Source organism: Callithrix jacchus, chromosome 9, assembly GCF_049354715.1.
Source record: "Callithrix jacchus isolate 240 chromosome 9, calJac240_pri, whole genome shotgun sequence".
Taxonomy (NCBI): domain Eukaryota; kingdom Metazoa; phylum Chordata; class Mammalia; order Primates; family Cebidae; genus Callithrix; species Callithrix jacchus.
The window spans coordinates 16,805,700-16,831,794 of NC_133510.1; the positions used below are offsets into that span (position 1 = coordinate 16,805,700).

General features: G+C 46.3%; 1 protein-coding gene and 1 pseudogene across 4 annotated transcripts in view; one reads left to right on the forward strand and one right to left on the reverse strand.

The window, feature by feature from the left end:
- The window catches only part of PRMT8 (protein arginine methyltransferase 8), a 100,582-nt gene that overhangs the window by 1,844 nt on the left and 72,643 nt on the right, over window positions 1–26,095 (forward strand). For 2 of the 4 annotated variants that reach the window (XM_035255477.3, XM_078338462.1), the window contains exon 1: window positions 22,249–22,622. The exons of the other annotated variants lie outside the window; for them this stretch is intronic. The gene's annotated coding sequence lies outside the window, so the exon portion shown is untranslated. Of the gene's footprint in view, window positions 1–22,248; window positions 22,623–26,095 lie in introns of those variants that run through there. 4 annotated transcript variants of the gene reach the window in all.
- Window positions 17,773–20,650, reverse strand: LOC103795140 (anoctamin-6 pseudogene; annotated as a pseudogene).

A 26,095-nucleotide genomic window follows, 5' to 3' on the forward strand; every position in this document is an offset into this window, starting at 1 on the left:
GCAATTGTCGATTTCGAAACAAACACGCTCCAGGACTTAAAAGCAGTGGGGCATTCAGAAGCGAATGCTGTCTCCTTGAGTTAGGGCAAAGCCTGCATGCCTGCAGTCCCCTCACCACTGCCTCTTCGCCAGCCCCCACCTGAGAGCAGACATTCGGAATGATGTGTAGTGCCAGGCGGCTAGCCTCCCAGCAGAAAGCCAGTCTTACCAGTCCCCTCACCCAATCCGCCCTCTGATCGCCCACCGGCGGAAGGGGTTTCTAAAAATAACCCAGCGCTTCAAGGCCGCGCTTCTGTAAAGTGTGGAGCGAGCGGGCACGTAGCGGTCTCTGCCAGGTGGCTGGAGCCCTGCAAGCGAGAAGCGCTTCCTCCCTGCATTTCCACCTCGCCCCACCCTCAGCTTATTTTTCTAAAAAAAAAAAAAAAGTTTTTGCGGGCTCCTTTGCTGCTGCGCGGGGTCTGCATGCAGACCCCTGCCAGGTTCCGCAGTGTGCAGCGGCGGCCGCTGCGCTCTCCCAACCTCTGCGAGGGTTAAAGGCGTCCGGAGCAGGCAGAGCGCCGCGCGCCAGGCTATTTTTACTTGCTTCCCCCGCCGCTCCGCGCTCCCCCTTCTCAGCAGTTCACATGCCAGCTCTGCTTAAGGCATCAATGAAAACAGCAGTAGGGGCGGCCGGGCTCCTGCAAACAACAACAAAACAAACAAACAAAAAGCCACGGCGCGTACTGGGCACCAAGGCAGTGCGGCGAGGGGCAGACCACCCAGCTGGGGCTCCTTGGTGGGGTGTGAGCCAGGGTGGCGGTTCGGTTCTTAGCATCTTCCTTGGAGAAGCGGTAGAACCCAGACTTGGTCGAACGTGCCTAGCGGAGGCATCCAGGCAGCGTGACAATCATTTGGTTTCCCTCCAGGAACTGGCTGTTTTTGGAATAAGCCAGGACTAGAGCAGCACTTCCAAAAGTAGGGTGTTGTGGGCTTGCCTGCATTTGTGGTGGATGAGAGCTGCAGGAGCACACGCCTCCATGTGTGTCGGTGGGTGGTGGGGAGCCTGGTAGTGGTCCTAGTTCTGAATTCAACACATCTTTGGGGAGCACCGGCTCTGTACCAGGAAAGCCAGGGACCCCAGTTCCAAACATGAGGACCACCTGGTCCCTGCTCTCAAGGGACTCACAGTCTTATGGACAACTCTGATGGGGAATCCTGTAGCCATCTTTTCCTGCTTTGTGTTGTTTATCTCATTCCATCCTCACAGCAGTCCTGTGAGATAAGCCAAGATTAGTATTCATTTCTTATCCCTATTTTATAGTTGAGGACACTGAGGCTGAGGCCAAGCAATTGCTGAAAGTCATCTGGTGGGTTAAGTCAGCCCTGAAACACAGACTGCCCCCACTTCTGATTCATTGCTGTTTGCCCTACCCTTGCTATTTCTAACAAGATGCCATGTGTGAATGGGAGTAGATGAGGAGTGGGCGGAGAGAAATACTTTGGAAGGGAGAGATGCAGTGATGGCGGTAGGCAAAGATGGGAGGAGGTATTCTTTCACAAGGTAAAGATACTGAGAGATACTCCAACCATTGGGCAGGAAGGGAACAAATGAAGAATAAAACTACCTACATTGTGATCAAAGCCTCTCTCCACAAAGTGAAATACCCAGCTAGGGCATAACAGCATCAACAGCACAGGCTCAGTGGGCACTGTTGGCAATGGGTGACCCTGGCTGCACTCTTCAACCACTCTGACCCCAGTTCCCTCCTCTGTTAACAAGAGAACATGCACCCAGTTCCATGCAGTAGTGCTAGTTCCTTATACACTTTCTCCTCATCGCTCAGCCATGCCTCTGTTCCTCAGCTAAGGGAAACACCATTCTCCTGCTGGCCTGTTCTCCTTTCCCCCTGTTCCCTAGGTGTCATCAGAAACCTCCTCTTCTGGCCTTCTGGAATATTTGCAAAGCCTCCAGTCCCACTTTCCTTTTCCACCCATTGTCAGTGCCCAAGACAGGTCATCTCACCTCTACCCTCACTAAGGCACTTGCCTCTGAACTGTTGGTCCTCTTCTCTAATCCAGCTTCATCATCACTACTATACTGGATCAGCTTTTGGAAGCACAAATCTGCTCATGATCAGGCTTCTTTTTAAAAACTTAGGATGTTGTCCTATTGTCTACAGGACACTGGATAAAGGTCACTTTCCTTAGCATGGTGTGCAAAGCCCATTGATACCTGTCTCATGCAATTCTCGGAAAAGTACCTCCCACTGCGTACCTGAATGCTTTTGTGTTTACTCTTCCCTCTGCCTGCACCATTCTTTCCCCCTTCTTCTCTCTGGAGAACAATCTTTTTCAACCCGCAAGACTTAACTCAAATGTTACCTCCTCTGGGCAGCCTTCCCATATCTGCCATTTATCCTCTCTCCCTAGGGAGGGTGATCACTCTTTCTTATGTGTTCCTAACGCCTGTCTCTCACTTTTCCTATTGCAAGATAATTGGCTTTTTGTGTGTCTATTTATATGTCTATTAGATAATGCACTTTTTTGGGGGGAATACCCTGTTCTTAGCACTGGGCCCGACACACAATAAGTAATAAATGTTAATAAATGTTGACTGAATTATTTATGGTGATTGTGAACAAGCTCTTGAGTCTTCTGGGCTTTAGTCACTCATGGCTTTCTGGAAATTGGGCTTCCTACCTTCTACCCACCCATCTGCTGTACGTATGTTGCTGTGGACCTTTAAAACGCAAAAGGGGTAAATATTCTGGGAATCAAGGTGCTGAAGCCAGTCAAATCAGGTACATTTTGGTTATTCATGTACCTATTCAATGTTCAGTAATTATGGACTCTTATTATGGAGTGCTGATTTGAATAGCAGGTAAATGGATTAATTACAATGCCCAATTATGAACCATGGAGGGCATAATGAACCCTTCTGAGCAAGAAGCTCAGAAGCTGCTTGCTTTACTGATTCTTGGTGAAAGTCTAATGAGTGATCCATTATTTATGGTGATAACTCCCTGATTAGCGTTTTTTCACCTCAAAGGAAGGCCCCCAGGAGTTGGAAAACAGTTTGAGTAGAGTCACTTTGGAGACTGTCTTTTTGAATGTTCTGTTGACTTGCTGGCCCAGGGAGAGGGAATTACGGGCTGGAAAAAATCCTACAATGTGACAGTGAGATTAGGGGTTGCAGTGAGTTCTGGGGATAACTGAGCTGACTTCTGGCATGGTGTATCTTGGTGGTTTTGGCTAATAGATCTTTCTCTTGAGGAAGTTACTTTCAGCTGAAGAATGTAGTCCCATTATTATAGGGGTCAGGGAATTGAGGAAGACGAGGAACCAGGCCCACTTCTCTGAGGATGGTCTGCATCTATGTCTGATTCTGCAGAGTGTGTACACTGACTAACCATGCAGGCTCTGGAGCCAGACTTCCTGGTTTGCAATCCAGCTCTGGACCTAGGAGAGGTGTTGTTGCATTGAACAAATTGCTTAACATCTTTGGGCCTTTTAAGATTGTTGTGATGCTGAAATGGGTTAATTCACGCAAAGGGATTAGAACATTGCCTTATGCATGGTGAGCTCTCAATAAGCATTTATGATTATTATCCTGCTAGCTTTTAGGAGTCTTGCCAAAAAAAGTACAAACTGACTGTATTCTCCCGCTTTCTCATTTCTGTAGCTGAAATGATCCATAAAACCATAGTCCATGTCACCTTTTCCTCCCTCTGCAAACACTGATTTCAGTCCTTAAGTGAGCTCAGGAGAATTAAGAAGATACCCACTTTTTAAATTTTTTTTGCCTGGCAAATTTGGCTTTTCAGAGAGCCCTAAATTGGCTTTTGGCTGTCAAAGAAGGTGAAACACAACACTCCTGTCTCCAATTCAGGAGTGGGTTTCATTTCCTCCTCTTTGCTAACTGCAACGTGAAGTGATTATCACATACCAGTGTGGAACATGCAAAAATCTGTAAAAAACAGTCCTTACACCTTGGAGTCTACTCTGCCAGCAGGGGAAAAATGGGCAGCATGAAAATATGTGAACAGCCAAGGTAATTGAAAGCAGCCTCTGTGTGTGAGAAGCAAGCAGGTGGTGCTGTTGTGAACTGGCTTAGTCACAAGATAGAGTGAGCACAGGCAAGAAGGGACCTCTGAAAAGTCATCCTGTCTGTGCCTCTGTCTCTGAGAACCACCTAACCCAGGATACATAGTTGGCCACTTAGTCTCCTGTTAAAAAGCTTCACAGAAGGGAGTTTCAGAGAAGGGAATTTCCCCAAACTCCTCGAGTGTCTCAGTAGTTGGAAGTTCTCCTTGAAGTCTGAACTCAGCCTCTGTGATTGCAATTTGAGTCACCTTTGTCTATGTTATTCTAAAAAGAGATGAAAACTGACTGGTTGCCTTTCCATTTGGGGTTGTCTCACCCTTTTTACTGGTTTTTGTTCCCATTGATTCCAATCCCTTTTTCTGATATTCTGGTATTAGACTTCTAATAGGAATTGCTAGGAGAGGAGTGTTTGAGATTTGTCGCTCCAGTATTGTCCAGCCAAAATAGCCACCGGATGTTTCACACATCAAACGTCTTTTCTTACTTCGCTTATGAGAATTCCCTCAAGCATCACAGTCTTCCCCGTGTTTGTAATGAGTGACCCCTAAGTAAAGATCTCTTTTTAAAGTGTAATTTTAAATGGGCGAACAGCTTGAGGTGCCTATTTTCATAAAGTCACAGCCTGTTAAATCTGGGTGGAAACTCAAATCATTTAAATCAGGAGATAGGAACTACTTGTCTAGTATCACAGAGCTCTTCCGTGTTGGGGTTGAGACCCCGTGGACTCCTGGGTCTGTACTCTTCATACCTTCTTTAAACGTAGCATATCATCTATTATTTTTATTCTTTTTGCCAACTTTCTGGTATATCCTGATCTGTATTGTCTAAGACCAGTGTTTCTCTGCATAAGGTCTAGGAATTGTGCATACTGAGGGCTCCCTCCTCCTTGTAGAACTTAAAATGCTTGCTTAATACATTGCATCAAGTGTGATGCTGTGAGTTACATAGCATCCCCATTGCATGGATTAATAAACTGAAGCATAGAGAGTTACTGTTATTTGCCCAAGCTAGTAAGTGATGGGGCTGGGGCTCAAAGTCTGGTTTTCTAGTCACTGAAATGCTTTTTCCAGTCCACTAGGCTGTGAAGGCATGAGAAGAACCAGAGTAGAACCTAAAATACGAAGAGAAAGGGTAGAGAAATTAAAAAGGAGGAATGCAGATTGGTGAATTTGGAAGAAACCTGGGAAGAGACACCAGCCTTACTTTCCTCTTTCCAGGACTTCTTGTCCTGCTTCCACCATCGTCTTGTCATTCTCACTTTCACAGTCCCCAATCCTATGCTGTGTGGGTGACAGGGCCCTGGCATGACTGTGGCAGGGACGGCCATCACCCCACTCTCCCTGTGCATCTAAACTATCCCCAGGCCTGGGGTCCTAGCTGGAGTACCAGGAAAAAGGCTCTTGTTTAGCAAAGTACAGCTCTTTGGAAGCTTGACCCTATGCCATCAATATTAGATCTGGGCTCTCATCCAGCTACTTTGCTGGGGTAAAATGAATACTAAAGGCTCCGGGACAGAAACTTCCTTAACCTTTGTCTTCACAGTTTCATCACCTGTGCTACCCTCGTAGGGTTGCTGTAACGAAGTACCACAAACTGCGTGGTTTTAAAACAACAGAAATGTCTTCTTCCACAGTTCTGGAAGCCAGAAGTCTGAAATTCAGATGCCAGCAGGGTTGGTGCCTTCTGGAAGTGCTCACGGAGAATCTGTTCCTTGCCGTTCTTCTGGCTTCTGGTGGTGACCAGAGATAGTCAGCATTCCTTGCCTGTAGACACATCATCTGGTCTCTGCCTTCATCTTCACGGGACATTCTTTCCTATGCGTGTCTACACTTCTTCCCTTCTTCTTATAAGGACGACAGTCTTGTTGGATTAGGGGCCACTCTAATCCAATATGGCTTCATCTTAACCTGAAAACCTCTGCAAAGACCCCATTTCCAAATGAGCTCACAGTCACAGGTACTGGGGGTTAGGACTTGAACACATCTTTTTAGATGACACAATTCAACCCATGACGTTTCCCAGCACTGTGCCCATCGTAGAGCAAATGGCTGATGAATGGCCTCAGAATAGTTGCGATGTCTGTGAGCGTGGTCTCTCTCCCTCATCTCTTTCCTGCTTCTCAGTTGGACACTGCACCCACTGGCTTCCCGCGGTCTTTATCATGGCTTTTTCCTTGGGAAGTAGCAATCGTCATAGCAAGAGTTACCATTTTAACATACATATTATGTGTTGGGTGCTGTGTCGGACACTTGGTAAACATTGCCTTATTTAATTTACTCAACAACATTACTAAGCAACTTTATTAATTCTGTTTGCAGTTCAGGAAACTGGAATTTGCTGTTTAGTTATCCTGATCAACATTATGGAGCCTGTAAGTAGAGCTGGAATGCTCTCTGCTATGGACATGGCCTCCTGCGTCTCATTTGTCCACACTCCCAACCTTAAACTTGTCTTAACCTTTGCTCCACACCAGCTCCTATGCACCTGGAGATTTGGAAGATACACTTCCACATGTGGAAATGGGCTTATAACTGATTGGGGCTTGTGGCCCTTAACAGGCTCCCTGGGTTAGATCCCCTCATCCTCCCACCGGTTTTGCTTTGGAGTTGTCAGAGGAATTATTTTAGTGGTAGGCTTGGGAGCCGATAAGTAGCTTATCTGAAGGGCTATTATGGAGGGCAGGGAGGACAATGAGTAATTGTATAGGCCACTGACGTCTCAGCCTGCAGCAGCTTTGTGCTGGGGTTAAGTGTGCAGGCTCTGGGGCTAGCATGGGGCTGCTAGCCGGGGTCAAGCTCAACCCTGCTGCTTCCTCGCTTGCACTACTTACTGCACTTATCTATGTGTGTGATTCATCCTCTACGATATGGGTAAAGGTGCATTGTCCCGTAAGGCTATCATAGGGACTAAGTGAGTTATTTCATATAAAGCTGGCACATGGCAAATGCTCAAGAAAGATTAGCTTTATTGGTAATCTGGGCTTAACCAACAGTATATGAAAGGAGAACAGATAAGTACAGGGCCTTTTTGGTGACATTGTGGAATTGGGAGGCACTGGAAGAGGCGGGAGCAGAGCAGTCGAGAGAAGGCTCCTTTGATTCGAGGAATTCATTCTCAGGTCAGCCAGGTAGAGCCAAGAAAACAGCTGAAGACAGGGCTCTTTAGCTTCCCTGCCCACGGGTCCACTGGGCCATGTGAAGGGCCCCAGTTATAGGAGGAACAGGGAGCCTGTGTGACCCACTCCAGGCTCACTCTCAGCTTTGGGAGTAGAACCCAGGTGTTTGTCAACACCTATAAAATGAAAATGAAGCCTCGTGGAGTTCCTACAGGTGTGAGGGAATCGGGGCATGGGAGAGAAGCGGTCCCTTTACAGGAGGCTCCCTAGGGGCAGACATGCTCTCAGGCTTCTCAGTGCCCTACTCGAGCCTTGCTCATTCCTACCGGCTGATTACTGGATTGACTGGTGACTTTCCCCTGTGCTCCTACTGAGAGAAACTGAGGCATGGAGAGGAGATAGGAGAGAGAGATGGCTAGGCGGAGATTGCAGATTAGAGATTTAATTACAGAGTTAAATTCCCTGTCTTCTTGGCCCTAAATCCCGCAGAGAGAATATAAGCTGTGTGCGTGGCACAGCTAAGGCCAAATTGGGCTAATGCCACTATAAAGGGAAGGGCTGTTGGCAAATTCCTCTATTAGGGCCCCATTTGTCACTGCATTGTGAAAGATCATCTCTTGTTAGCTAAAGTAAAGTGGTGGCCTTTCAAGCCTGGGTTTCCCGGAAAATCAAAGACTGCAATTCCCACAGACACATTAAATTCAACGACTTCATCTCTCCCTGACAAGCAGTTATGACAGCAGTTCTCTGGGGAGGCTCAGTCAAAGAATTCCACAAATGATTATAGCCCATCCGAAGTGTATATGGGACGCTAATTAAGGCATGTTCTCTATGACATGCATTATTAGTTCAGTTTTTGCCTACAGGTACATAGTAGAAAATTGATGACTACTCTTATTGAATGAGTAAAGAAAATAAGCCTGTATACAGTGCATGCTATGCCAACTTCCTTATGTTAGAATTCTTTTTCTTCTCCCTATTTTATTTTATTTTGTTTTTGAGATGTTGCTTGCTCTGTCACCCAGGCTGGCGTGCAGTGGCGCCGTCTCTGCTCACTGCAGCCTCCACCTCCTGGGTTGATTTGATTCTCCTGCCTCAGCCTCCCGAGTAGCTGGGATTAGAGTTGTGTGCCACCACACCCTGCTGATTTTTGTATTCTTCCCCTTTTCCCCAAATCAAAGCTGTGTGGTGTAAGGGAGAGTTTAGCGGTCACCTGAGTTTGGAGCTCGCTTTCACCCCTGTGGGATCATAAAACCCATTTTATAGGATGGCCATGAGAATTAAATTTGATGATGGGATGCGATATAAAGCTTGACAGATGTTTTCTTTTTTTTTTTTTCTACTGTTATAACTTTAAGATTTTTTTTCTGCCCAGTTTTTGTTTCACTTTTAGGAGAAAATGTATCATTCAAAATGGGAATGAGTCAGTTCTGATGTTTGCTAAAAGTCGATATAAATGACCTATTCCAGAGAGACTGCCTTGTGTCAGGCTATTTCTATGTGGGATGTGTGCATGCATCCGAGTCAGTAGGTCCGTCACGCGAGAGAACACTCTCATACAAAAACAATACGTATCATTTGTGATTTGTAGTTCGTAATATGTGAGACATGAGGTACACATTTAATTACTGGCCTGGAGCTTCTGAGCTAGACGCGGGGTCTGACATCTTAACGTGGGAGAGCGTGTTTGCTGTGAGAAACACGTTCAGGTGAGGCGGGGTGTGGGAACAGTGGAGGGAGAGTCTTGTGATGGCGGATCCGAGGTTTAGGGTCAGAGACGTTATGCAGCCCTGACTTTGCAGCTGATGTGCTTCGTTGATTCTGTGGCTTGTGGTGCTGCGGGCTTGTTCAGGGCAGGGTTCTGGTCACTGTTTCTGCATGCTGTCTCCAGGTGACCCTGTCGGCTCCCTCATGCCATGACCAGTCTGTCTTGTCAGACTCCGGACTGCAGCCCACATATCCGACCCGACTTCCTGAGATTGGCCTTGCACATCCGACTGCCTGCAGGACACCGTCACTGGGATGTCTCACGGACACCTCAGGTTCACTGGGGTTGCCTCCAGAGTCCTGTCCTCTTCCCAGCTCCCGCCGTTTTCACTTTGCTTAGTAATAAGTCACCGACATCACAAGCCTGGACTCTGCTCTCTGCTTTCTCCACAATAAGACCTGGCAATTCTACATCTTACATCTTTCTCCTCTTTGTCCCAAATCTGTCCTCCCCATTCCAGGCCCGCTGTGGTCTTCCTGGTTCGTGTCTCTTCACCTCTTGCCTGGATCTCTGCGGTGACCTTCTAGATGTTCTCCGCACACCCTCCCTTTCCTTGCTCTGGTATCTTCTCACAGCAGTGGAGTGTGCATTCTAGAACAGAAACCTGATTATGCCTCTCCCTCCCTTAAACCCCAGCAGTGGCTTTTCCGTTACTCTTAGGATCGTGACCCACTCCTCACCCGGGCTCAGGAAGATACCAAATGTTCCCAACGCAAACAGTGACAAGTGTTTGAGACGCTGGACATGCTAATTACCCTGGCCTGATCACTACACATCTGTGTGTTGAAATGTTCCTCCATAGCCTATGAATAGGTACAGTTATGATTTGTCAATGAAAAAATTAAACTGTATTTTTTAAATAGATAAAAATAAATTGTTCCCTACTCCAATATGTAAAGAAAACCAAACCAATGGCTTGGACCACCAGTACTGTAGGGCCTGGGGCCTTGCCACGAGGCCAACGCTGGTGGCTTTTCTTGACCCAAGTGCTGCAGGCCTGTACCCCACCCTGCTTTCTACAGCTTCGCTTCAGCAACTGAGATCAGCATTTTAAGACCTCTTCAGGTCCACCCCCAACTTGGGAGTGCACTTCATGTAATCCAGTCAAGGCAGCAGGGACCTATCCTGAGCCCGAAGGAGCAGCTGCCTTAGCTTTCCTTATACATTCCCTCCAGTTCCTTGTGCCCTCGGCTGATACCAGCTAACACTGAGAAAGTTGAGCAGCTGCCTTAGCTTTCCTTATACGTTTCTTCCAATTCCTTGTGCCCTCGGCTGATACCAGCTAACACTGAGAAAGTTGAGCAGCTGCCTTAGCTTTCCTTATACATTCCCTCCAGTTCCTTGGGCCCTCGGCTGATACCAGCTAACACTGAGAAAGTTGAGAACCAAGAGCCTGAACCCGTGATCCTGACTCTGCTGCAGAGAGTTACACATATGAGAAGTGGACGCAAGGATCCCAATCTATCTCAGTCTGCAGGCTCGCCCCTCAGATGAATGGAGACAATGGGTTCCAATGAGGACTTTAAGAGGCAGGGGGCTGTGTGCAGATCTTACCACTGTGTTGCTAAAGCCTTGCTGTCTCAGGGGCCTCCAGTGCTGCTCCATGCCTGTCTCCCTTTATCATGCTGTTGATGGAGCTGGATGCCAGCTCCACATGGCTGTCCCTTCCAGACACGTCCACGGGCACTGAATTCATGCTGTTGAAATGGAGAGATGTTTTCCCCTTGGCAGCAAATAGCTTAGAAAGTGGCAGTTTGGGGAGCCCAGGAAGGTGCTGTCAATCTGGGCTATGGCTTGGAGGGTAGCAGAACTCTTCTGGGTCTGAGACTTTGGCAAAGGATGTAAGGGGCTGTGACTTGGACAAAGGACTTGGCCAAAGCTGAACTTTCTGGGACTGGGACTTGGATAAAGGACGTGACTCACTGTAGGTGGCCTGCTGGTAATTATTTGTCTGGGGAAGAAGGAACCTTGCTCCAGGAACCTCTGTCTTCATTTCTGTTTCCCTCCTCCTGGCTCAGTCTTCTCCTTTCTCTCTTCCCTTCCCAGGCTTGGGCTTCTGTGCATCTAAGAGCAATAGCTCTTTCTTTTCTAAGCAGGAGACACTATGAAGGGCTCACTACCCAAGTGGCAGTCCAGCCTCTCAGCTCTGGGCTGTGTGGGCCTGGGTGTTGGAAAGAATCCAGTCTCAGGCAGCTGTTCTGTTGTGCCTGCCTGACTGGGCGGTTGATGCATAACCTCACACAGGTGTCAAGGATCTAGCCTTGAAAATGAAAAGGGCTAAAGGAAAAGAAAAGCGAAGGCTCGAATTCCAAATCCATTAAAGCCATCCTTCTCTGGCTTCCTTAGTGTGTAGTGCTGGACCATTATTTCAAAAGTGCTGGGGCCTGGCTTATCTCCCAGGACACAGGCCTGAGCCAGGATGCTGTGTTCCTTTGCGTACCGTGGCTGGCGCCAGCAGCTGAGCTTCAGACGGGGGCCTTGGGAGTTGTGGGGGGCCGGCAGTGGGAAGTGATTCCATGGCCATCCCTGCAGCTACTCTCCTTTGATGTGGCTCTTGCCGGTGGCCTTGGAGACCCCCTTGTGACTCACTGCAGTGGTCACTCCTTGGTCTAATCTCACCTGGCCAATCAGCCGGTGGCACTAGACACTGTTGCTTGTTGCCTTGACTTGATAGCCACTGCTCTTTGGGCTCCTAAGCCCTGCTTTCTCCTGCCTCTCCCACCTCCCTGACTGCTCTCTCTCAAGCTTTCATGTGGATTCTTCTTTCTCGACCAGGGATGTTGCCTCTAGCAACATCTGTCCCTGGGTGATCTCATCCTTTTCCACATCTCGGGACATCCAGATCTGCATTTCTGGCTGGATTTCTCTTCCTCTGTGTTTTACGGGCACTTACGTTCCTCGCCTTTCCTCCCAATTTACTCATCTGCTTCTCTCCTTGTCTGCCTGTCTCATAAAGGGCACAGCCATTCTCCCCTTTGCCCTAGCCAGAAGTCAGGAATCAGACCAGAGGCCTCCCTTATTCTCACCTCCCCTGCCCCAATCTCAGATGATTTATGACAAAAGCTTGATAATTCTACTTTCTTAACACTGTTATGTCCATCTCCTTCTCTCCATCCACACTGCCCTAGATCAGCACTCATTAACTCCTCTTCTCAGCTCTTGCCCCATGCCTGTCTCTCCTCTGCATTGCAGCACAATGCCTGGGTGACAGGACGACTTAGTGGATGTTGGTTGAATGAATGAATGAATGAATAAGTAAAAGAACTATGGGTAGAGATTGCCCGCTCGGGGGAGTAAAGCACAGTGGTTGTTCAGAAGCTGGTTGTCTCTGTGAGTTACCATCAGGGATCACCATCCTTCATCTCCTGTGCCCTCCGTGGAGTTGCTTGTAAATGAACCCACTTTAGAAAGAGGTCTGTGGGATTCAGGAGACGGGGGCTGTTGTCCAGGCTCTGTAGCTTGCTCAGACAGGTCCTTTTTGAGACTATTTCTGTCCCTGAGAGAACTGTAACACCAGGGATCAAAGGGTTGGAGGGCCTCAGGTGCTCTGTGTCTCCCATGCAGCACTCCCTTTGGAAGGAAATAAGTAAATGGAACTGCTCTAGTGATTTCCTTCAAGGAGCCTAAGGTGACTTAGCACATCTTGAGTCCCCAGATACTGAAGGATCAGGCAGATCTGGGCAGAGGCAGGTGGCAGGGGCAGGAGTGATTGTGACTGTCGTTTGGAGAGGGAAGCTCCAAGGAGGGGACTTTGTCAGGGTCAAAGAGTTGGCCGCAGGGCCAGAGTCGGGCTGCGAGCCCTGACTGTTCCATGTGTCAGGTTGCTGTGCTGTCTGGCCTCTGCTGAATTCATCTTGGTTTTTCTTTGTCTGTTACCCCTAAAGTACTCTTTTGTTCACTACAGAACACTGAGCAGTTCTGGTTCCTCTGAGGTTGGTGCCCAGTTGGCTCTGTGTCAGTGCCCTGGCTGGGCTGGCACTAGGACTCTCTGGCCCACCTTGCGAGGGATGCCAGCACCAGATTGCTGTTGGGATGTGGCTGGCATTTGGGCTGCAAGTTGTGATTTAGAGAGGATTCGCTCATCCAGGCCTGCAGAGCCTCTCCAAATCTGTCCACTCTTCCACTGAAGATCTCCAATGTAAGCAGGTCAGGGTCACCCTGCCTCCAGGTGAAGTATGAATAAATAACATACAGAGCCTTTTTTCTGAGCGTGCCAGCATCCCACATTTGCCCTTCCAGTTCACTCTGTGCCCGTCTTCTGCACCCTGCTCTGGAGAGCTCTCCTGGCAAAGCTGACCCTTCTGGCTGGCTTCTGCCTGTGGGCAGCTGCAACAGGAGCACCCGTGGAAAGAGGGCAAGGGAGGAGCATTGATTCTCTCAGCCCCTCCCTATGGGGGGCTGTCACTGTTGGCCTGCTCTTTCCCTGACCTGAAACTTTCATGTAGCGACCCCCACTCTCCCTCCCGGCCTCTGGGTTCCAGTAACTTCTCTCCTCTTGCCTCCTACACCTAGGGGTCATCCTGGAGCTCCTCTCTTACCAATCCTGGCTACTGCCACTTTGCTTCCTCTAAGATGTGTTGACAAACAGAAATTATGGATGCCATTCATCAAGCACTTGCTATGTACCCAGCACCTTTCAAAGCTTTCTCTATGAATTCTCTCGTCTAAATCCTTTTAAAAATCCTCTAAGGAGATACGAATATCTCCCATTTACAGTTGGGAAACTAAGATACAGATGGGTTCAGTAAATTTCTCGGGATAACAAGGTTTCAACCACAAGCAGTCCTATTCCAGAGTGTCTGGTCAACACATGGTGGCTGTTGTTTGCTCATTAGGATTTAATCCAAGCACTTTGGAGGCCAAGGCAGGTGGATCACCTGAGGTCGGGAGTTCAAGACCAGCCTGACCAACATGGTGAAACCCCGTCTTCATTAAAAAAAAAAAAAAGGGGGATTTCTAACTCCTCACATGTTTTAGATGAGTTCAAAAAAGCAGACCTGGTTTGCAAAGTTAGGTCCACCCTCCACCTGCTCACTGGTGTGGTCCCTGGGCCAACAGCATCAGTGTCACCTGGGAACTTGTTAGAAATGCAAATTGTCTTCCTATCCCAGACCTGCTGAATCAGAACCTCTGGGGGTGGGGCCGACAATCTGTTGTCCAGGTGGTCGTAGACATACTGTCTTGACAGCCACCGTACTGCACAGAACCCACCCACCTGCCCTATGAGTAGAAGCACATCGCTTTCCTGCAGGGGAATTCACGGTCTCTGCACTCTGAGCCTGAGGTGGTGTTTTTTGTTTTGTTTTGTTTTGAGTTCTATAAATGTTTATTAAGTTTACTTGTTCCGGATCTGAGTTCAAGTCCTGGATATCCTTAATAATTTTCTGTCTCATTGATCTATGTAATATTGATGTTGAAGTCTCCCACTATTACTGTGTGGGAGTCTAAGTTTCTTTATAGGTCTTATGTATCTGGGTGTTCCTGTATTGGGTGCGTATATATTTAGGATCGTTAGCTCTTCTTGTTGCATTGATCCTTTTACCACTATATCTTTGTTGCTTTAAAATCTATTTTATCGGAGGTGAGAATTGCAACTCCTGCTTTTTATTTATTTGTTTATTTTTGCTCTCCATTTGGTTGGTAAATCTTTCTCCATCCCTTTGTTTTGAGTCTTTGTGTATCCTTGTGTGTGAGATGGGTCTGGATGCAGCACACTGATGGGTTTTGGCTGTATCTTTTGATTGGGGGATTTAGTCGATTTAAATTTAGCATTACTGCCATTTGATGCTAGCTGGCTGTTTTGCCCATTAGTTGATGTAAATTCTTCATTATGTTTATGCTCTTTACTTTTTGGTATATTTTTGGAAAGGCTAATACTGGTTGTTTCTTTCTATGTGTAATGCTTCTTTCAGAAGTTCTTGTAAAGCAGACCTGGTGGTAATGAAATCTCTGAGTACTTGCTTGTTCATAAAAGATTTTATTTTTCCTTCACTTGTGAAGCTTAGTTTGGCTGGATATGAAATTCTGGGTTGAAAGTTCTTTTCTTTAAGGATGTTGAATATTGGCCCCCACTCTCTTCTGGCTTGTAGGGTTTCTGCTGAGAGATCTGCTGTAAGTCTGATAGGCTTCCCTTTATGGGTAACCTGACCTTTCTCTCTGGCTGCCCTTAGTATTTTCTCGTTTCAACCCTGGTGAATCTAATGATTATGTGCCTTGGGGTTGCTCTTCTTGAGGAATATCTTTGTGGTGTTCTCTGTATTACCTGGGGTTGAATATTGTCCTGCTTTGCTGGGTTGGGAAAGTTTTCCTGAATAATATCCTGAAGAGTATTTTCCAGCTTGGATTCATTCTCTTCGTCATATTCAGGTACACCTATCAAACATAAATTAGGTCTTTTCACATAGTCCCATATTTCTTGGAGACTTTGCTCATTCCTTTTTATCCTTTTTACTCTAGTTTGTCTTCTTGTTTTATTTCATTAAGTTGGTCTTCGACCTCTGATATCCTTTCTTCTGCTTGATCAATTCGGCTGTTAAAACTTGTGCATACTTCACGAAGTTCTCGTGTTGTGTTTTTCAACTCCGTTAATTCACTTATATTCCTCTCTATATTGTCTATTCTTGTTAGCATTTCGTCAAACCTTTTTTCAAAGTTCTTAGTTTCTTTACATTGGGTTAGAACAAGTTCTTTTAACTCCCAGAAGTTTCTTATCATCCACCTTCTGAAGCCTACTTCTGTTAATGGAACACAGTCTTTCTCCATCAGGCCTTGTTCCGTTGCTGATGAGGAACTGTAATCCCCTGTAGAGGGAGAGGCGTTCTGATTTTGGGTATTCTCAGCCTTTTTAGGATGGTTTCTTCCCTTTGTTATAAATTTATCCATCTGTCGTCTTTGTAATTACCGCCTCTCTAATTAGGTTTCTGAGTGGACGTCCAGTTTATTGATTCCCAGCACTGGAATCTGAGCAACCCACTGCACCGGGCTAAAACAGCGGCATTAAGATTGATGGTGCTTTTCTGACCAGGAATCTCCGGTCTGGCTTCCTTCTTGAGTCTGTCCTTCAATCAGCTGAATGGGCGACTCTGCCTTCCTGGAGCTCCAAACGTTGGTCAAAAGGGGAACCAGTCCCATTTATTCTGCACCAAGAACCGCCGCACTGAGGCACCAGCAAAACCACTGTGCTGGCCACAAGAGTCACGCTGACAACCCGTGGGGCTCCTCCACTGGGAATCTCCTGGTCCACGAACAACAAAAATTCATCTGAAAGTGTGGCATCCTCTCATTCTCTGCACTTTCACTGGGAGCTACAATCCTGAGCTGTTAGTCATCAGCCATCTTGGATCAAAGGAGTTTTTTTTTTTTTTGTAAAAACGATTTATTAAAATGCTCATAATTATAAAATAATATTAAAGTGCACAGAAATGAACATTACAAACTTTACGTCTTATGCCACAAAGCGTCATGAATAGTTCTACTTCTGTCAAGCTGCTCATACATTTTTACCTTCTCAAACACAATATAATATGGTACAAGAAGTGTTTCTGTAACAGGAGCAGCCATGGGAAAGGATCTCTCAGACACTGAACACAGGAGGAAGGAATTTATTTCAGCTGGGAGCAAGGTGGCATAGGTGTCTAACAGCCAAACTCATCTAACAAAAGGAGGCTCAGCCTTTATATATAGGTTTAAACTTTAGATATTACAGGTGGAAGAATCTTAGGTTCATAGTTTTAGGACTCACATTTAAAAAGATCTCTGTTTACAGTTTCAGGAATCACATATGAAAGGGTTCCAGTTTACAGTTTTAGGACTCACATGTGAAAAGTTTTCTGGTTTGATCTCATTTTAAGTAAAAATAGTGCCTTCTGGAGAGTTTCCCCAAGGCCTAGCCTGTTGTTTTCAGGGAGGAGATTCAGGAGGCGCCAGCTGGCCTGCTCTCTCTTTTATTGAGATGCACAGTGGATGACCAAAGGGGAGGGATTCCCAAATGCCTGGGTCTCCCTCCTCATCCCCCTCTTTGAGACCCTCACCGTTTTATAATATTAGTGAGAGGTCTCACCTTCATTCTCACTTTCCAGATTTTCTGAAGAAACTGATAATGTTTCATATAATATACTTGTGATGTTATTTTTGGCTAACTACAGCAGTGATGAATCCCCTAATCATCTGAAGGAACAGGGGGAGTAGACAAGGGAGCAGCAAACACCTATTATGATTATAACACTTATGATGAGGGTTTTGAATCCTCCCAAGGATGAAAACCAACCTCCAAATAAGGACTCAGGGTTAAATCCGTGCCACACCTGTACAGGCACGTGTTTGGTCATGTCTCACACAATATCCTCTACTGCTTGCCCCTGGTCATCTATGTGCAGACAGCAGTTGGTTAGATTGAATTTTCCACAGACTCCTCCTCTGGCTGCTAGCAAATAATCTAGGGCCAGCCGGTTCTGGTAAATCACATTTCTCTTTTGAGTTATTTTGTTGTTGTTGTTATTGGGCTAAAAGGGACAGAGCTTTGCCTGTTTCATTAGTATTTCCAAAACAGCCTGCAACTGGATGATCCGGTTGAGCGTGTAAATAGGGGTCTGGTATCCCCATGAGCCATCCTCTGCCCATGTGACCAGCCCATAATACTTAATAGTTCCGATTTATCAGAAAAAGGTAACATTTTAGGTTTTCCAGGTGATTCGTTTTATGCCCTTCTTGATCTAAGTTTTACATTTTCCAGTTCCTGCACTGCTAGTTGAAACTGAAAAACAATACACATGGAAATGGCAATAGTTAAGAATGGTATTTGCCAAAGTGATTTAACTTAAACATTCTCATTAGTGATTCCTAATATATTTTGACAGAGCTAAATTCCTTAAAGTGCTTCTCAGAACATAAAGCTCTCATTCTAATTTTGGTCGTAAATTGTTATCTACTGCTTCTATCACCCGCTCAGCTATCACCCCCATATTTTTTGTCATATCTTTGAGGTGATTCTCACTAAGAAGATTTTGGGTTAGGTATTTTTCTCTTTGGATCTTGCTTTTCATGCCTTTTGATACATTGGGAATTGCATATGAAATGAAAAATTTCACAGAGTAGATGAGATGAAAGCCAGCTTGGCTGCAATCACGTGCCAATAGTAGATGTTGTGTTTATACTCCTGGGGGTGTCCAGGTGGGTATCGGAAATCATGATACCTGCATGTGGTATGGTTACCCTGCTCAGAGTATGGGCTTCCCTTGCTTTTGTTTTTGAAGTCTGCAACTTTGAAGATAGAGAGAGTGTTGCTGATTTACCCATCCATGGTGTAGGAAGTGTGGTTTCCGTAGGGAGGGACAGAGAAGGACCAGTAGTACACCAGGCGGGGGATCATGTCTGATGTGAAAGCAATGATCATGACATTGGTCACCACAGCCAGAATTGCTATTCCTTGCATGATGGGCTGCCATGCTCCAATGTCTTAGGCTTTCTCTGGTACCAGGCGTCTAAACTGGGTGGTCAGTTTCCATGCGTCCACTCTTATTTCCAATATATTGTTCACGAGAGCCAACAGAGGGGCCAGTGGAAAAGAGGCCACAAATAAGGTGACAAACCCAAACTGAATAATCATTTCAAGATATTCATAAAATAATCCCAGTTTTCTCATAGGTTGGAGATGGTATTCCTGTTCCCATCGTGGGGTTATCTTTTCTGATCCAGAAACTCTGTGAAATCGTCCAATTAGATTCATCATCCAGGGCAATAATACTTCTTGTGTGTCACTCCAGATTGCTTTTCCTCCCATGATTGTTGTCAGCTGAGTTGTCAGTTCAAGAAGACGGCCACCTGGGTCACACTCTTCATTTCTGTATTTTCCCAACCAATAAACTGGGTCCTCTGGCTAGCCTACAAATTTGCCCTTAAAGAATGCTATGCAGAAGCATGAAGAGTAGTAGCTGACAAACTGGAATAAGAACATCTTCATGGTGAGGCTGTTCTCGTAATCAGTCTGGGTCCTTGGGAGTTCACAGTTAGTAATCATAATTGCCACTCTTTCCTATACGGTGTTCAGAATCATGATAAAGCTGATGATGGAGGCCGTGATGGACGTGGCTGGCTGTGGAGTCAGGTACTTCTGGATTGGGTCTGTCCCATTAAGGTTCTTAAGTTGTGTAGAAAAGACAATAAACACTGAGAGCCCCCAGACAATGATCCCAATAACTGAAGCGATGATCAGTAGGATCCAGAAAAGAACAGCACTTGCACAGAGGGTTATCCGTAGACATTTTCCCCAGGCAGTAAAGGGAAAGCGTTCTTCTTCCTGAGTAATCTCACTTATCGTTACGTGAGTACATCATGCTTCATATTCTGGCCAGGCTTGTTCTTCCTGCTGTAACTCAACAGTGTCCCATTCATACTCAAGTTCTGCTTGGCGTCACTTCCAAAACTTCAAAAACAAGGTAACCCATAGTCCCATAAATACTGCAAAGATGAGGGTTCCCAAACTGTCAAAGAGGCACAATTTCTTTGAAGACTCGCAAGTCATATTGAGTTTCCAGAATGGACAATGCTTATCACACTGAGGACACGTCATGATCTTGCCACCAATATCAGGATGACAAACTTCTTTGCTCCATGTATAGTTATCTTGATTAAGATATCCGCAGAGAAAGCAAGCCACTCCTACGACTGCTGCCAGGAGAAGCATCTGAGTGTAATAGCCCAGCCAAGCAAAGTAGATTCCGATCTTCTCTCCATAATATTTCCTGGTAAGATCCAAGGGCTGCTTTTTGTATATGCTTCGAGGATGAGACCGTTCTCTGTACAGAAGGTACCGTTCATTAGGACAGCTGGGATCCACTGAGTGACGGCGGAATTTGCAGTCATGAAGTGGGAAAGCTGCCTTGTAGATCCCAGAGTTTACGAATCTGTTGATCCCAAACTTGCTAACATTGTTTATCATTTGATACTTGACCCGGGAGAGGATGAAGGACACAATGCGGCTTCTGGTGGCTGGACTGAAGAAAGCATCTCTCACCACAATGTAAAAATCCTTCATCCGGTTCTTCTCAAATGGAGCAGTGAAAAACTCTCACTCTGGCTTGATGATGCTTTCACCTACACTGAGGACTTTGGTAAACCAGTTGAGCCTTTGGTCCTCAATCAAAGGCTGAGGACTGGCTTTTCAGATCATTGGGTTTCAGGAGCAATTTGATGTGTGTTACCGCCACATATGTACATAACACCTCCCACGGTGCATGTACTTTTACACATACAAGCTTGTCATCCAAAACTGATCTTGTTGCTTCTAACTGCAGGCCGTGACAGATAAGGTTGGATTCGTATGCTTGTCTTTTTCTCCTTCGTTTTTCATTTGTACCCTTTTTATTGGTCTCTTTTCTACTTTCATCCTCATGCACTAGAACAAAGTCAATTCTTCGCTGGCCATCATTAAAAAAGAGGGAGTCAGATTTTCCATTAAATTCTTCAAACTCTGGGGTTCGAAAATCTTGCTGAGTTTCCAGTGATCCCAAATCGGAGGTAATTGTCTGTCCAAGGTTTTCCAACACGATATCCCCATCGTCGTCCTCCTCTTCCTCCATTTGTAGCAAAACGTTCCTGCTCATCATTTTCATGTCTCTCCCTCAGAAGGCAGCTCCGAACTTGGCACAAAGTTGGGGGCTCCCAGGTTCCGGAACAGCGCGGCTCTCCTGGGGGTCGAGTCGGGGACCAAGGGGTGCGTGTAGCTTGGGCTTAGGGTCCTCTCTGCCCAGCCCACGCCTGGGAAAGCCAAGCCCAGACGCCTCCGAGCCCAGAGCCGGAGGAAACCTCTCGCCTTCTGAGCGGGGCCTGGAGACTGAGCATGCCCCGTGTGGCCGCCGCGGCTCGCTGGGCTTTCAAAGCTAAGTTCCCAGGTGTGGTGGAACTAGCAGGCCGGGCCCCATTCTGTAACTTGCTCTAGAAACAGGCTTGTTGGCCCTTGGCCTTGCATGTTCCTATAAATAGACAGTTCCTATTTTCTGTCTTCTGGTGACTGTGGCCAGCAAGAAGCCTGGGCTCTCCTGGTGGTTGGCTTCTTAGGACTGTGTGCCTGTTTGCCCTGGCTGTCTTTGGCTGGTCTTCTCCCTGATGAGCTGAACTTTATCTGTAAGGTCTCTGGTAGCTCCAGCTTATATTTTGGCCTCATGGATAAAATATTCACCAATAGATGACCCAGCTTTCTTGGACTCTGGAGTGCCCAACCTCCTTCTGAGATAAAGCAAGGCAGGGTGGGCCATTCACAGGGAGGAGCATCTCGGAGCAGCACTGAGTGGAGTCAGGGCCATGCTTGGGCAGTGGAGGAAACACCTTTCTTCACCATTAGCCCTGCGGCTCTCTGGTATGGAGCTGCCTGGCATGTGGCAGACGGGGTCTCCAGGATTGACTTCAGCTGCTCTGTCACTGTGCTTCTTTGCTGTTTTCTTTGCCTGGTCCCCTCTTGGTGATTTGTTAAGGGTTTCATTCATCCATTCATTCACTTGCTCATTCACTCATGCATTCAACAAATATTTATTGAATGTTCACTCAGTGCAAGAGACAGTTTTATAAACTGGGATTATAGCACCGAGGAGCCTGGTGCTGCTAGCATTGACAGAGCTTTCATTTTATGGGGGAAACAGACAATAAGCAAATATATGAAATAGTGTCAGGTGCTGAAGAGAGTTCTGAAGAAAACTAAAGCAAGTAAGAAAATAGAATGTGATGGAGGTGATGCTGTTTGCAGAGAGGGTGGTCTGGAGAGGGCATTCTGAAAAGGTGACATTTGAATAAAGACCTGAGTGAGGTTAAAGGAAATAGTGTATACAGTGGTCCATTTCTAAGACAAAATGCCTTGAATCGGCTTAGGTCAGCAAACTACAGAATAAACAGGATATACCAAGCCCCTGCTTGAATAGGTGATGCCTGTCGTCAGCCTCCCCTCCCCACCTTACCCCCAACCCCCCCGGCTCCTTAGTTGCCCTCACCTGAACCAAAAAAGTTTCATCTAAAATAAAAGTTTGCTAGTCTGCAAAATACCTCACTTCTGTCTGTTCTTATCAGCCTGCCCACCTACTTAAGTCAGAATTCAAACACTTGAAGAGCCCGAGGCTAACTAGGATTTCAATGCATTGTGGGCTGCAACAAAACTCAGCAAGACGATCGCAAACAAAACAAAACAAAATGAAAAAAACCTAAATCCCCTACTCAGCAATCGATAGGCAACGTCTGGGGAGATTGTGCCCCCACAGTACTCAGTCTTTGAAGAATCAGGGAGAGGAGCCTGCGCACTAGGGGATAAATTGCGAGTTAAAACCGCGCTGGGTGTGCCTGCTCACGAGATACCCAATCTTGCAAGACTGTCATTAAAAGTCTCACTTTTGCTGTTCTCCGGGTCTCTGAGCCCATTCTTTGGGTCTGGATGGGTGAGTTTGTTTCTCACCACCTGCTGGCCCATACGGGGATCTCTATGCCTGGGTGGAGTGGGACTCCAGCCGAGAGGGGAGACGCATCCCACTCAATTTAAGTGATCCGCTCTGTCGGGATGTCCTGGCCCCCCACAGAAGTCGCAGACAAACCCAAGACTGTTATTCAGGTGACAGTGAAAGTGACACAGGGAGAGAAGCAGACACCGCGGCAACCAGGCAACCTCGCGTATGAGCCAAGGTGGGAAAATTAAACTATAAATACTGCTTGGTGGTTGGGCATCTTCAGAGGTCTCGGGGCATGCAAGAAACCTCCAGTGATGGGCACTGAGTACACAGGGAAAAGTTCAGACACAGAGTCCACCTGAAAATGGGAAACAGAATCCTAGGCCCAGGGAACAGAGGAAAGAGGGACCTAAAACCTCCCTCTAACATTCTCCCAGATAGTCTGTTGGGGAGAATATTGCAGGTTTGAAGGGATAATCCTCAAACCAGGGACAATGAAAAGCAAAAAATTATTAATAAAGTATTGCTGTTTTATCTGGCCCAAAGAGCCTATTTGTCAGCCTTTAGTCTTTTGGCCTAAGTTTGGCTCAGGTAAGGATCGAGTGTGCCAAGCTTTAATTTTCTATGTTAATAATAAAACCCCATCCTCACAAGAGGAGACAGGTTATGCTCTTCGTTGGATTAGTGAATTAACTCCCGTGCTCCCCCATAAAGAGAGGGAAAAAAGCACAGCAACAAGTCTTTACCTACTGAAAAGCCCTGGGATCCCCTAATACACTTGCCCACCCCGGTCACACATCTCACAAAATAGAGGATAGGGATGTCGGGGGCAATAGGAAAGTCGGAGGAAGAGGAATCTGGGGGTCATGAAGGAGCTAAACCCAATGCTCCCTTAAATGCTTATTCAAACTTGAGGAAGGAATTAGAACAATGTAAGAAGGACATTGAGAATTTCCCTACTCCTTCTAAACAGCAGGCATCTAACATGTACCCTCTTAGAGAAGTCCCTATGGGACGGGAAAAGTGAAATTTGTGAGTGTGCCTCTAACACATACTATGGTTAGGAATTAAGAAAAAATAACAAGGCACTCTTGGAAAATCCCCTCAACTTAGCAAAGCAGCTCAATCAATTTTTACAACCTAATTTTTATACCTGTGGTAAGATAATGTCAAGCATGAATATTCTGTTTACTGGGAAGAGAGGGAAATAATTAAGAGGGCAGCTATAACCATTTGGGAAAAACAGCATCGTCCCAGGCAAGTCGTCCTGCCAGCTGAGCAGAAACTCTCAAATGCAAATCCCAGATGGGATAACAATCACCCCAGAAATCGGGCCCGAATGCAAGACCCTAGAAGCTGATACTTAAAGGGATGAAGAGTACACTCCTAAAACACAGAATGTCTCAAAAGCATTCAAAATCCAACAATAAAAAGAGGAGACCGGCTCTGTGTTTCTGCAAAGGCTCAGGGATCAAGGAGGAAAATATTCAGGATTAAATCCAGAAAACCCAGTAGGGCAAGGCCTTTTAAAGGTTAATTTTGTGATCAAAAGCTGGCCTGATATTACTAAGAAACTGCAAAAACTTAATGGATAAAACAAAAAAACAATTAAAAAATTGCTAAGGGAAGCTCAAAAGTGCCCATCAGGGAAGGTGCCACAGGCTGACAGCTCTTCAAACCAGCAGCTCTTGGCCCAAAGGCGAACCTAGCAGGACCCGGCCAGAGGCACCCTGGGAGCCCAGCTGGTCAGTCCCTTGCCTCCCCACATTCCCCAGTAGGCCCTAGGAAGGTGCCTAACCTGACTCCAGCCAGTTTCTTATAAAGAGGAGAGGAGAATAAAAACGCATCAAACTGTAACTGTTTAAATATCATAAAATATCAAACTACAGTTAAAACAAACCTTCAAAAAACCCACTACATATTGGAATAAGGCTGTTTGTAAATGCGTCATCCCAAGTGATAGATGGTAAAACACACACACACACACACACACTAGCTAAGCAGTCATTAATGAAAACAACCAATCCTTATGTAAAAAAAATAACTTAATAACTGGTCAGCCCAAATCTGTAAATTATATGGTCTTAGCCAGGTCCCAAAGCTCCTAAAAGGCCAAAAAGGCACTATATATACTAATTCCAAATATGCCTATGGACTAGTACACATCTTTGGAAAAATCTGGACAAAGCCAGGCATAATAAATAGCAGGGGGAAAGAACTGGTACATGGGAAACTGGTCAGACAAGTTCTAGAAAGCCTCTTGTTCCAGCAGAGGTGGCCATAGTTCATGTAAATGGCCATGGGAAAGGAAACACTACAGAAGCTGAAGGGAACGGGCTTGTGGACAGAGCTGCAAAGCAAGCCTCCCTGGAGGAGGAGGTCAAACTGTTCAGCCTAATCCCAGATGCCCCTAAGGTGGCATTAAAACCCCAGTTTGCTAAAGAGAAAAAGGAAAAGCTGGGCAAGATAGGGGCCACTCAAACCGAGGATGGGACGCGGGTGCTTCCTGATGGGAGAGAACTAATAAGCAAACCCCCATAAATAAGAGAAACTAATGTCCATACTGCATAAGGGGAGCCAGTAGGGTCTCCAGGCCATGCGTGACGCAGTAAAGAATTATGGGTGGGCCCAGGTACGCGGCTCAAGCCTGTAACCCCAGCACTTTGGGAGGCCGAGGCGGGTGGATCGCGAGGTCAGGAGATTGAGACCATCCTGGTCAAAATGGTGAAACCCCGTCTCTACTAAAGATACAAAAAATTAGCTGGGCACGGTGGCACATGCCTGTAATCCCAGCCACTCGGGAGGCTGAGGCAGGAGAATTGCCTGAACCCAGGAGGCGGAGGTTGCAGTGAGCCAAGATCGCACCATTGCACTCCAGCCTGGGTAACAAGAGCGAAACTCCGTCTCAAAAAAAAAAAAGAATTATGGGTGGGCCCAGGTACGCGGCTCATGCCTGTAACCCCAGCACTTTGGCAGGCCAAGGTGGGAGGATCACTTGAGGTCAGGAGTTTGAAACCAACCTGGCCAACATGGTTAAACCCTGTCTCTACTAAAAATACAAAAAATTAGCTGGTGCATGGTGGTGGGTGCCTGTAATCCCAGCAACTTGGAAGGCTGAGGCAGGAGAATCACTTGAACCCAGGAGGTGGAGGTTGCAGTCAGCCAAGATCATGTCATTGCACTCCAGCCTGGGCAACAAGAGCGAAACTCCATTTCAGAAAAACAAAAACAAGAATTATGGGTGTACAGGGGATTTATAATCTTGCTACCCAAGTGTGTGAAAATGGTGTGACCTGCCAGAAAATAAACAAAAGATCGTTAGAAAATAAACTATCGAAGAAAGACCTCCTGAGCTAAGGCTATTTCAAATCCCTCAAGTAAATTTTATGAAAAAGCCCGAAATAGGGAGACTAAAGTGTCTGCTGGTAACGGTAGGCCACCTCTCCAGCTGGGTAGAGGCTTTCCCTCTCCCAACTGCCACCACCTGGAATGTGGTCAAAATAATCTCAAAACAACTTATACCTAAATTTGGCCTGAAAATATTAATTCAAATAATGGGAGCCACTTTACCTCAAGGATACTAAGGGGGATTATGGAACGTTTGCACATTAAATGGGTTTACCACACCCCTTGGCATTCCCCTTCCTCTGAAAAGGTGAAAGGAATAAACCAAACTCTCAAAAAGCATATTATTAATCTTAGATACTA